The following is a 12346-nucleotide window of genomic DNA, read 5'->3' as shown; positions in this document are numbered from 1 at the left end:
GGCAATCAGTTAAAGGGACAGTCTAGGCCAAAATAAACTTTCATGATTCAGACAGAGCATGTAATTTTAAACAATTTTCCAATTTACTTTTATCACCAATTTTGCTTTGTTCTCTTGATATTCTTAGTTGAAAGCTTAACCTAGGACGTTCATATGCTAACTTATTAGAACTTGAAGGCCACCTCTTTTCAGAATGCATTTTAACAGTTTTTCACCACTAGAGGGTGTTAGTTCATGTATTTCATATAGATAACACTGTGCTCGTGCACGTGAAGTTATCTGGGAGCAGGGACTGATTGGCTAAACTGCAAGTCTGTCAAAAGAACTGAAATAAAGGGGCAGTTTGCAGAGGCTTAGATACAAGATAATCACAGAGGTTAAAAGTATATTAATATAACTGTGTTGGTTATGCAAAACTGGGGAATGGGTAATAAAGGGATTATCTATCTTTTAAAACAATAAAAATTCTGGTGTAGACTGTCCCTTTAAACCAGTAAGGAAAAGGAAACTGGGTGCCGTACATCTGTTGAACGCCCCGCCCCCTTCTTAATACCCTTAATGACCTGACAAACACAAAATGTGTTAGTTAAATCCACTACATTTAGTAATTTAAAGCAAAACGTCATGGCCACAAGTCTCTTATCTATTGTAAACGGTGACCAACCACAGGTGCCCCATGTCCACAACCACTGCAACCATACTGCCATACATGCCTCATCACAATCTGAAATGCCATTAAGTGACAGCAGGCATTCCCACTCCGACCACACCTTTGCTTAAGCAGACCAAGTCTTTGTTGCCAAGGAGGACCTCATAAAATCCACTAATCCTCTGTGCCAAGGGTCCACAACCATGCTGGGAAGGTCCTTGCCACTCTGTCTGCATGAGGCGCCAGCTCCCAAAAGCGTTGCCACTGAAAATGAGAGAGCGCATCAGCCAATGAATTACTGACTCTCGCTATGTGCTTCGCCCTGACTACTGCATTCAATCTCAAGCATTGCAACACAAACACCCACAACAGCCGGATGACTGGAGGGGATGAAGTGGATAAGGTGTTGACTGCCGACACGACCCCCATGTTGTCCGTGTGCAACAGCACAGCCCTGTTTTCAAAAGATCCCGCCCACACAAACATAGCCACCAACACTGGAAACAATTCCAGATGGACCAGGTTCTTTTTTTTTTTTTTTTCTTTTTTATAAATTTTTATTTTGTTGAAGAGCAGGTTCAGATAAACATCTATAAAAGAACAAAACAAGGACATAGTACACAACACTGTACACAAGTATTAGCTAGTTAAACAACAAGAACTGGTGGGAGAACCAAACATAGAACTAGCACAGTGTGAAGTAGAGTAAACTATAAGTTTTTTCATATCTTATTATCTGTGTCCAGAACTCTGCACCTCAAGGTTTTTCAATGTAGGCTATTAGAAAAAAGAAATATCGTATCGTATGCAGCTAAATCTAAGAGAGAACAAAAGCTTCATTAACAGAAACAGTTCCAAAACTATCAATAGAGGTCAGTGTGTAGTGTAAGGAATAGGGTATATGGGAAGGGATAATGAGAAGAGAGAAAAAAAAAAGGGGGGGGAGGGGAAAGTCTCAGATGCAGCAACTAGGGGTCTGGATCAGTCAGGACAAGTCCCGATCCTTAGGGACCAGGTCTCTTAGTGGAAGACCACTTTATCTCAGAGGCAGCACATAGGAGTCTAAGTCAGTCAGGGTATTTCTCAATCCATGGGGACCAGGTCTCTTGATGGAAGTCCACTTTATCTAAAATTCTATGGGAGTATAGTTCCATCTGTTTAATATAATGAACCATAGCAAGAACTTGAGATATGAGGGGTGGGTCCTTATGCTTCCACATTCTGGCAATCATTAATTTTGTAGCCATAAACTAGGGCTTCTCTAGACTGTGTCAAGCTTGGTATATGCATGTGAAGCAGAGATATCTCTGGCATATATGGAAGGGCAGTGTTTAATGAGTGAAATATTCTGAACAGCTTCCACCAGAGTGGCTGGATCTTGGGGCAAGACCACCACACATGCAGGTAGGTCCCTAATTGCCCGCATTCTCTCCAGCACAGAGGAGATTGAGTGCCGTAAATCCTGTGTAGGGTAGAGGGCATCAAGTGCCATCTAACAAGTATTTTGTACTGTAGCTTCCAGGCTCTGTGTTGAGCGATTTTATGGAGTGTGGTGGGTTCAAGAAGGAGATTGTAGTGAAAAGATAGGGCATGCATAAGGCCTTCTCCTTGGAGCCATGAAGTCTCCCATTTTGAAGGTGATCTTAGATTTTTCCCCGGATATCCCCATGATTTCAACCACGTGCGGAGACGAAAAGCTTCAAAATATAGAGAGGGGGGGATATTGAATTTTGTACAAAACTGTGTATGTGTGAGCCACTGATTTTGGTCATCAGATGGACCAGGTTATTAACCAGACCTCCTTCCTTCCATGTGACCGGCCATTCCACAGCACACCACTCATTCCGAAAAATAGCACCAAAACCTGTATTCCCTGCAGCATCAGTGGCCAATCCCAACTCCTCACAGGAAACTCTGGGCGACTGAATCAACGTTGATCAGTTGAAATCGACCAGGAAATCCGCCCAAATCCGAAGGTCACTCTTTAGTTCCTTCGAAAGCCTCACAAAATGATGAGGCCATTTTACTCCAGCCATGGCCCTTGCCAAGCGCCTACAGAAAATTCTCCCCACCCGGATAATTCGGCAGGCAAAGTTGAGTTTGCCCAACAGAGATTGTATGACTTTGAGCTTTACCTTTTTAGACCTCAAAAACATGCTTATTTCCTCTTGTAAATCCAAAACCTTGGATTCAGGAAGGCTACATTCCAACCTGTCGGAATCAATCATAATTCCCAGGAAACAGAGAACCGTACCTGGACCTTCAGACTTTTTGAAAGCTATGGGCACACCAAAATCTTCTGCCAGTCTGTAAACATTATCCCTTAAACTTATACAAATGTTGGAATCGGCAGGCCCAACAAAAAGAAAGTCTTCCAAATAATGGACCATGGAAAACAGGCCAGACTGCTCACCCAAAACCAATTCCAGGAATGAAATAAAACTCTTGAACAACGAACAAGAAATAGAGCACCACATGGGGAGACACAAGTCCACATAAAAAACCCCATCAAAGAAACACTCCAGCAGTTTGTGAGAAACAGGGTGAATGTGAATCTGTTGGCACTCTACAAATAACTGATAATAATAATAATAATTATAATAGGGCAACAAACGAAATGCGGCCGCAATATCTACTTTTGCCATTAATGCATGCCTGCCAGTGTTCCTGACCAAGTCTAAAGCTTGGTCAAAGGAAGCGTATTTAACCAACACTAACTCAGTTGGAATGCCATCATTAACTGATAGACCGTCGGGATAAGAGAGATGGTGACTAAGCCCGAATTTACAGTACAAATTTCCTTTTTGGGTACCACTCCCAGGGGAGAAACCCTCAAATCAGCCAATGGAGGGGAGATAAATGGACCAGCCATTCGACCCAATTCCACTTCACATTTAAGTTTATCTCTAACCACCGATGACCATACCCTCGCCGACTTAAGGTTACCAGAAAAACACTCCAAACCCCCAATTGACGATATGACAAAACTGTAGGTAAAACCATGCAAAAGCACAGCTGCTCTATCCAAAAACCTGCGCCTATTGTCATACCGGCCTAGCCACTTCTCCATCTTTTCCACCCGTACTGGAGTTGTTCCCCTTGCCAGGCCATTCAGTCCTACTGGGCGGCTTTCCTTTCTTAAAACATTTAGAGTACGCCCCCACATCCTGAACATTCATGCCGGAATTTGCAAGAGGACCCCCACTTGCACTGACCTTCATTAAAGGCAAAACATAAACCTTTTTTAAAGGGGGCTGACGAACCTGCAGATGCTGATCCGCCGGCTCCCCCTCGAAAAGGCTGCAAAGCACAAAGTGGTGACATGACTTTAAGCCATAGACCCATATCCCTATCATCCCACTTCATATCAAGCTTAACGGCCAGGCACTGATGGAAATGTTCATCATACATTCACCAGGCCATGCCCCCATATGTACGCTGTGCTGCAGCAATCTCATCAAGGTAACAAAAATGGGGGGCACCATGACCCGGGAACTTTTCCGCCAACACACTAGCGTAGATGACAAACGCCTGAGACCAATTGGTAAATGTCGTAGGGGGTTTCCTATAGTGCTTCTTGCACTCCTCCTCCTCCTTTTTTGATGTCTCCTTTTTAGAGTCCTCAGGCAACTCAAACGACTGCTCTAAGGGTAACAAAGAAAACAACTCCAAGTACTCCCTCTTCTAGATTTTTTCCCTAGTGTCCTTTGACAAATGCAGTCCCAATGGACCAATCGAAGATCTGGACATGGCCGTGTCCGCCACCCACAAGTCAGGGCCCTCTTTAGTCTTATCAACACCCACTAACAAAGGTGCAACCTGGCTAGGTTGCGAGGACTGCTCACTGGTTGCCCCAACACCTGACACATCTGTAGTTTGTGCTAGATCACTGGACCCAGCTGTGGGAATTGTACCCTATCCCAATGCAGGAACCCATGCTCGAATTGCTGTAGAGGATGGGGAAGGGACAGACGCTGGTGACTCTAACCTTTAAAGCAACTCCTTAATCCCCTCCAATATCTGCAATGAAGCGGAGTCACTAGAAACCCCTCCCAAACCAACAACTCTTCCACTCTCCCCACAATGACCCACAGGGTTTTGCTTAGCAGCAGTTGATGCCACATCCAGCTCCTCCCTTTGAGTTGGCTGCACACGAACTGGTACTCTGACATTCAGGTCATTCTCCACAGACCATGATAGATCCTGTAACACCTGCAAAATCTTGCTCTGCATAAACATTGTATTCTGAACACCTCCTTTTGGCAGGGCTGCCCCAACCAAGGAACGCCCATTGGCATATTTAACAACCGATTGTTTCGCCCTTGTTAATGAGTTAGGCACTCCACCTCACCGTTTAACACTACCCTTAACCTTAGGATCCTGAATCCTTCCCTTTTTGACAGGGACCCTTATGGGATACTGCTGTAACCCTTTAGCAGCACCCTTGGTCAAGCCTAACGTTTCCCCTGTTCTTCCTACAGAAAAACCTACCACACCAGCTGAGTCTTCGGCCCAACCCAAATCTACGCCGTCATCTGCATCCAAGTGAATTGATTCAGTCCAGGAATCCACCAATTTAAAAGGTGTCATCCTCCTCATCAACAATGACCCTTGATGGTGCTAAAAGCATAATATTTCTTGTGGGCACATCTGTTGGGGGAGAAACATTAGTAACAGACATAACATGGCCCTGACCCACTGTACCCGGCTCTGAATCCACCACATAAGGAGCCTGATGAAGCTGCACAATTGCACCATTGTTAGCACCAGTTCCAGACCTTAATTGTCTAAAATTAGGACCAGCACTCCTATGCCTAGGGGAGGGAGGGATAACATCTTCCCCATCTGAGGGGCTAAAAAAAGACTAAATTCTACCTTCTTCAACCCCATAATACACAGAACCTCTGCCCCTCGTACTCCTCCTATACTGGGCTCTAACCCTGGAATGGCCAGACTATGTATTGACTGCATGACTGCCAGGCCTAGGGACCCTAGAAAAAACTGCTTTTGGTGCACCCCTTGAAAATTTTTGATATGTAGCTAAATTATGCTTAGGAGGGCCAGGCCTATCAGTAACTGTGCTAGGGGAAATCACAATAGGAACCTGAACAGCACCCCCGTACAGGCAAAATTGACTCAACATCTAAGATGTCCCCTTGGGGCCCAGACAATACAACCGGACCACCCTCACCCACATCATCAATGCAAAAAATTATGTCCCTTTCATCCCTTCCCCCCTCAGGCTCTACTAAGCCGTCAACACACTCCCTTTGAGAAGATACCACGTGACTCTGCTCAGACCAGGTGAATAACAACCTGCTCCCCAACCTCACCTTCCAGCATGTCCGGATTGATGTCCTGGAATTCCCTCTGAGTATCCGGAACAACCGGGACCCCCTCCAGGCTCACACACGGCACTTCTTCACTGATGGTCTCTACTCCAGGGTTCCGGCTGAGTTTGCTGGTCGGATCACTGCTCTTACTCTTCCTCTTGCTGGCAGGACCACGGCTCATCTCAGGACTGAGCCTTTTTGGCGGGTTAGATCGCTGCATGGTCCGTCTGCCAGCCTGCTCCTCAAATTGCCGGGTTGAATCTGTGGGAGCTGGGAGGACATCAGCAAGCTGTTCACTGATCCAACTGGCTCTTTTCTCCTCTGCAAGAGCCCGAACCTTTCTAAGTAACTCCTCCATGTCCATAACAAAACTTATGAGAACAGTGGAGGAGTGAAAAAACTTGCTGCTGCTTCGTAAAGATTTCTCCTAATATGGCTGCCACTCCTCCCCTTAAGAGGTCGCCTTCCCATGCAACACCCTTTCACTTACACCTAGAGGGCTGACTCCTCCCATGGGGACATGAGCCCCTTCCCCTTATGCTTCTCGTATCCTTTGGCTAACTTTAGTTCCATTTCAAAACCTGTGTGAAGTCCGTTGTCAGTTTTGATAACTTTGCAGGGCTACGCTGTTGCAGATACTTCATCAATTATTTTCTAAACAACAGACCTCATGTGCTATGGTAGCAAGATGGTTGCCATGCAGCCCATTTCAGTAAATTAGGTTTTTGATGTAGCCATTGCAGCAGGCAAAGCAATGTATATCTATGTCCTTGAACCATGTACTTGTTTGCTAATATGCCTTTTTATTGAATTATATATCCCCTTATGAAGACTAGTGGTTTAGAAACATGGGGGCACTATATAATTTCATATATGCATAGACAACAGTTTATTGCAGGACAATCCAACATACAAGAGCAATATGAACATGGACATATTTGCTAATATGTTGTCAAAAGCTTTCACTATTATTAGACCTCATATGTAATTAAACTATGCATCTACTTGTTCCTTTTATGCTTGTGCATTGCTTCTAGGTTATGAGTCTAGATATAGGCAATAAGTATGCAATTAATCACATGATGCAGTAAATTGCGAGCAACGCAATATCCTAATTGCCTGAGGCCGCAATATATAATAGGCTTTTAATTGACGACTTAGACCCTGCATTTCCTGGGGCCCAAGAGTGGCCCCTTATTAAACTGTACTCCTCCTAATTATATATTTGTCATATACTTATTGAGATAGGGGATGCTGTTTATAAATCTTTTTAATCTGAAGTTAACATAAATGTACTCCATGTTTAAATATTATTTACTATAGAAAACAAGGTATATTGAGGATGAATGTACAGTTCTCTCTTACAGATTGTGGGTGTATCTATATTATTTAAATTTTGCGAACATGGAGTTTTAATTTTCAATTTCTTATGTGCACTTTTCTGTACTGTGTTATTTTCTATAACTACAATAAAATATGTTGGAAAAAAAGGATGAAAATAAAAAAGACTTTTAACTCCTAACAAAAACACAATGTGGAATAGTTTGCTTTTGTATTAAAGGTAGCAGGAAATGTTTTCTATTGTAAAGTACAGGTTTTACAGGGTTAAATAAAGTATAGAAAGAAGTATATCTATTTGACAGTAAATTCTATTTCATGAACATAATTGCAATTTGAAAGCAATTTTTAGTTCTCATACTGAAAATAATTTATATACATTTAAATCTATTAATCTAGTCATTTATTTTAAATTAAATTACAAGACATCACCAAAATGAATTGTTTTCTTTCTTTTTTTTTGTCACAAAAAGTTTAATATTATATTTTTTTTTTTGCCTTGTTATGCAATAATTTCCTTTCATTGTGATAATTCGATTAATTTAGTACTAAACCTTCCTCAATACAGCGTACATTTTTTAGGAGATAACATTTACAAGACAGGTAGATTTATCATTTCTGAAACATCCACTGCAAGTGGGAAATATCAGACACTGCCCCCCTCCCCCTTCCTTTGCATATGAAAAGACCCTTTACACAAACAGAAGCAAACTGGAGTAGGTATACGTGGGTATTGTTCTAAAACTTTGGGGCTTGGTTAGGAGTCTGAAAATCAGAGCAATGTTATTTAAAAATAAGCAAAACTATCCGTTTAAAAAACACAAAAAAAAACTTTATGGGCTAAATAAATAGATAATCTACAAAACATTTATGCAAAGAAAAAAACAAGTGTTTTATGTCCCTTTAACTTTGTATACACAGACTTATTATTTTGGACCTTTAGCATGCACATTCTTTACCCATGTTAAGCACCAGTAATGTCTCCTATTTGGATCATACAAAATAGGATAATCCATTTGCATGGCTAAATATGAGTCTTGCATTACAAACATATACACATTTTAAACCATTGTAGGTTCTTTATTTTGTATTAAGTGATTAAACATGGATCCCACTCTCCAGTTTCCAATAATCCATATGTATCTTGTGGGCTTGGTGGTTGAGAAGAAAAACTAGTTTCTTAATTATTGTTTATTAAGAATTATTTTAAGAAAAGCTATGCCATTTAAATCATGTCAGATTTTTTCCAATTCCTCAACCCAATTAAAATTCAAAGACTAATATGGCCATATAAGCTATTATTTACAAGTATAATTTCCAATTACCATGATATCAGTGAATAAGATAAAGGTCTTTCCTTGAAAGACTTATTGTATCATAGAAACTGTTATTATAATGCTAAAAGGAATCCCTAATAAATATTTGGCTTTATGGTGTTGAGACAACACTAGGAATCATGTCATGTGTGTAGTCCAGATTTGAGAATGGCCACTGAGCCAATCAGGGTTGGCATACATGTCTAATGACCAATCACTGGCTGAGCTCAGGCTATGCAGTGCATCACTATTCTGGAGTTAAATCAAAATATGCGTTTTCCCCCCCTTAGTAGCGTTTAGACGCATAGTTCTGTTTAAGTAGTAGCACAGTTAAAAAAAGGATCATGCAAATTAGAGCATTTTATTAGCATTTACGACTGTACTGTATTGTGAGGTCATATGAACAATTATTCCCTTTCTTTCTAACATTATTTACAACACTAATTCCAATTTTTACAGATGTACTTTGCATTTCTTTATTTCAAAACTTTTTCTTCAACAATAATCCAACAAAATAGTAAACTGAAAAATAGAAAGGCTGTAAATCTTAGTTGATTTTTTTCTTATTCTATTATCATTCATTTTAAAACATGTATTTATTTGTACACATTCATAATTGAACAGTTATGGCCACCTTCATTCCCCCTTTCTATGTATGTCTGCTTTTGTAATGGCCTGAAAAATTGCACCACATTTATTAAATTTGATGTTAACAGAGTTTCTCTACAGTACCACATAATATAAATTTGTCATCATGTTAACCCATACGATTTGAACTTAAATCTGTTTAATAGCAAATGTATTTTCAGTTTTCATTTTGTTAGTCAGACAATATACATCATTTTCCTTAGTAAAATATGTAGGCTAATCATAAATAATCACTTACCTTTGTGAATTAAGGACCAGTTCACGTTTTGGTGTTTATTATGTGCTTGTGTGTGGCTTTAATTGAGTCTGCCCCCCTTTGCCGCTTTGCAACTCTCACAGACAGCTCTGTAAACATCTATTTTAAGCTATGACAAGTTTAGAATTTATTTGGCTTCATGTGAGACATGAATTGGAGAGAACAGTTCTGATAAAAGAGAAATGTCATTGCAGACACTTTTTTTTTTTAAAGGTTTGAATCAAACTGTGCTTTAAACTTGTATTCCTATTGCTGCATACGTTTTTTATTTGTGATTCAGACAACATGTTTCAATACTATTCTTGGTCAAATGGCCTTTAATAAACCTTTATTCTCAAATGTATTTCTGTGTTTTATTGTTTTATAGCAGTAGATCAAATAACTAACATTTAAATACAATATATGATATAAGTATATACAGGTAGCCCTCAGTTTACGCCGGGGTTAGGTTCCAGAAGGAATGGTTGTAAATCGAAACCGCTGTAAATTGAAACCCAGTTTATAATGTAAGTCAATGGGAAGTGAGGGAGATAGGTTCCAGGCCCCTCTTAAAATTGTCATAAGTAACACCTAATACATTATTTTTAAAGCTTTGAAATGAAGACTTTAAATGCTAAACAGCATTATAAACCTAATAAAATAATCACACAACACAGAATATATAATTAAACTAAGTTAAATGAACAAAAACATTTGCTAAACAGCATTATAAACCTAATAAAATAATCACACAACACAGACTTCACTTGTATTTTTCTGCAAACAGTTCTTTCTATGCATTCCAATCTGGACTGATTTATAGACAGGAAGATCTTGTTCCTTTTAAATCTGCTTGATAGCTCATGTCTTGTTAAACTGATTAATTTCAGCTTGCTTGGCTTTGCTGCAACACAAGCGGACAGCTCCACCTACTGGCTATTTTAATAAATGCACTGCTTCTCAATGCTTTTCAATAGCAGTCACATGACTGGAAAAAAGAGTTGTTATTCTGAAACGGTGTAAACTGAACCCCTGTAAAACGAGGGCCACCTGTATTGTAAAACAGAACAAGTATTAATAAATTAATACATTTCCGTATTCACTATGCTTTCCTGGACAGTTATGAGTTACACATGGTGCAAGGTGTGCAGGGAGGAACATTAATGGTGTTGTCCAGCAGCACTATGTGCTACCCTGTAACATGTATAGCTCATATCTGTCCAGGAAAACATGGCTGAAGTGGCAATCCTAGTAGCTTCTCATTAGCAAACTGGATTAATGTACTTTTACCTCATGGTCACTATTTTAACCAGTCAGAAGATGGACTGCCTGTCCCACTGAGAAATAATAGCACATACTCCTGCACCCTGCTACACAGGCAGCATTAAATGACATAAATATAGCAGTGAGTCACAAGAGCGCTTCAGAGTCACAGTTTACCTCATTCCAGTGCAGATGAAGTGCCCAGAGCAAAAATTATTCTTAAATGGACACTGAGCCCAAATTTTTTTCTTTCACGATTCAGATTGAGCATGAAATTTTAAGCAACTTTCTATTTTACTCCTATTATCAAATTTTCTTTATTCTCTTGGTATCTTTATTTGAAATGCAAGAATGTAAGTTTAGATGCCGGCCCTTTTTTGGTGAACAACCTGGGTTGTCCTTGCTGATTGGTGGATACATTCATCCACCAATAAAAAAGTGCTGTCCAGAGGTCTGAACCAAAAAAGCATAGATGCCTTCTTTTTCAAATAAAGATAGCAAGAGAACGAAGAAAAATTGATAATAGGAGTAAATTAGAAAGTTGCTTAAAATTGCATGCTCTATCTGAATCACAAAAGAAAAACTTTGGGTTCAGTGTCCCTTTAAGCATAGACAGGTGTAACGTGCTTTTGGCTTTTGTTTTTCACGCAGGTTACATACTTTATCATTCTGTTTAACAACTACTTGAACATTTTGTAATATAACCCTCCATCACTTTATATTTAACTCTCTAGTGTCTCAGAGACTGGGGATGTTATCTAGCAACAGTAACAAGATGTGTAAAAGGTTTTTCACTTGCAATCTTCACCCGTGGTCGACTCAGCAGACTCAACCGTAACAGACATAAACATATATTTTTAAATGTGTACTAAACTAATTAATTTAGATCTATGTTAGACTCCTAGATTTAAACAATACATTTATCCTATATAATAAAAGGCCAAGTGTGTTTGTCCGAAGCTGTCATGTGCAGTAGAGACAGCACGCGGACAAACACACCTGGCCCTTGAGTCCCTAGCTGATCTGCGCTCTGTGGCAGAAGTGGGCGTGGCCGGGCGTGAGCGGGGGCGTGACCGACATGAAGGGGGCATAGTCGAACATGAATGATCGTGAATGGGGCGTGTCCGGTCGTGAAGGGGGCGTGGTCGGGCGCGGACGCGCAATAGAGGGGAGAGAGATAGAGAGGGGAGAGAGATAGAGAGATAGAGAGGGGAGAGAGATAGAGAGGGGAGAGAGATAGAGAGGGGCGAGAAATAGAGAGGGGAGATAGATCGAGAGGGGGGAGAGAGAGGGGGGGGAGATAGGTGAGAGAAAGGGGGGGAGAGAGAGGGGGAGAGATAGGTGAGAGAAAGGGGGGAGAGAGAGAGAGGGGGGAGAGAGAGAGGGGGGGAGAGAGAGAGAGGGGGGGGAGAGAGAGAGGGGGGGGAGAGAGAGAGGAGAGAGAGAGGAGGGGAGAGAGAAAGAGAGAGGGGGGAGAGAGAGAGAGGGGGGAGAGAGAGGGGGAGAGAGGGGGAAGAGAGAGAGAGAGAGCAAAAGGGGGGGGAGAGAGAGCGCAAAAGAGAGG

The 12346-nt window shown here is 40.9% G+C and overlaps 1 protein-coding gene across 1 annotated transcript in view; it reads right to left on the bottom strand.

Moving 5' to 3' along the window:
- LOC128663435 (dual specificity protein phosphatase 26-like) overlaps positions 1–9637 on the bottom strand; it is a 41799-nt gene extending 32162 nt beyond the window's left edge. Inside the window, exon 1 of the mRNA XM_053717754.1 lies at positions 9523–9637. The gene's annotated coding sequence lies outside the window, so the exon portion shown is untranslated. The remainder of the gene's footprint in view (positions 1–9522) is intronic.
- Between the last annotated feature and the right edge of the window lie 2709 nt (positions 9638–12346).

The sequence above is a fragment of the Bombina bombina genome, chromosome 6 (genome assembly GCF_027579735.1).
Source record: "Bombina bombina isolate aBomBom1 chromosome 6, aBomBom1.pri, whole genome shotgun sequence".
Lineage (NCBI taxonomy): Eukaryota > Metazoa > Chordata > Amphibia > Anura > Bombinatoridae > Bombina > Bombina bombina.
The sequence above is the reverse complement of the archived record's forward strand: the minus strand, read 5'-3'. Positions and strand labels throughout refer to the sequence as shown.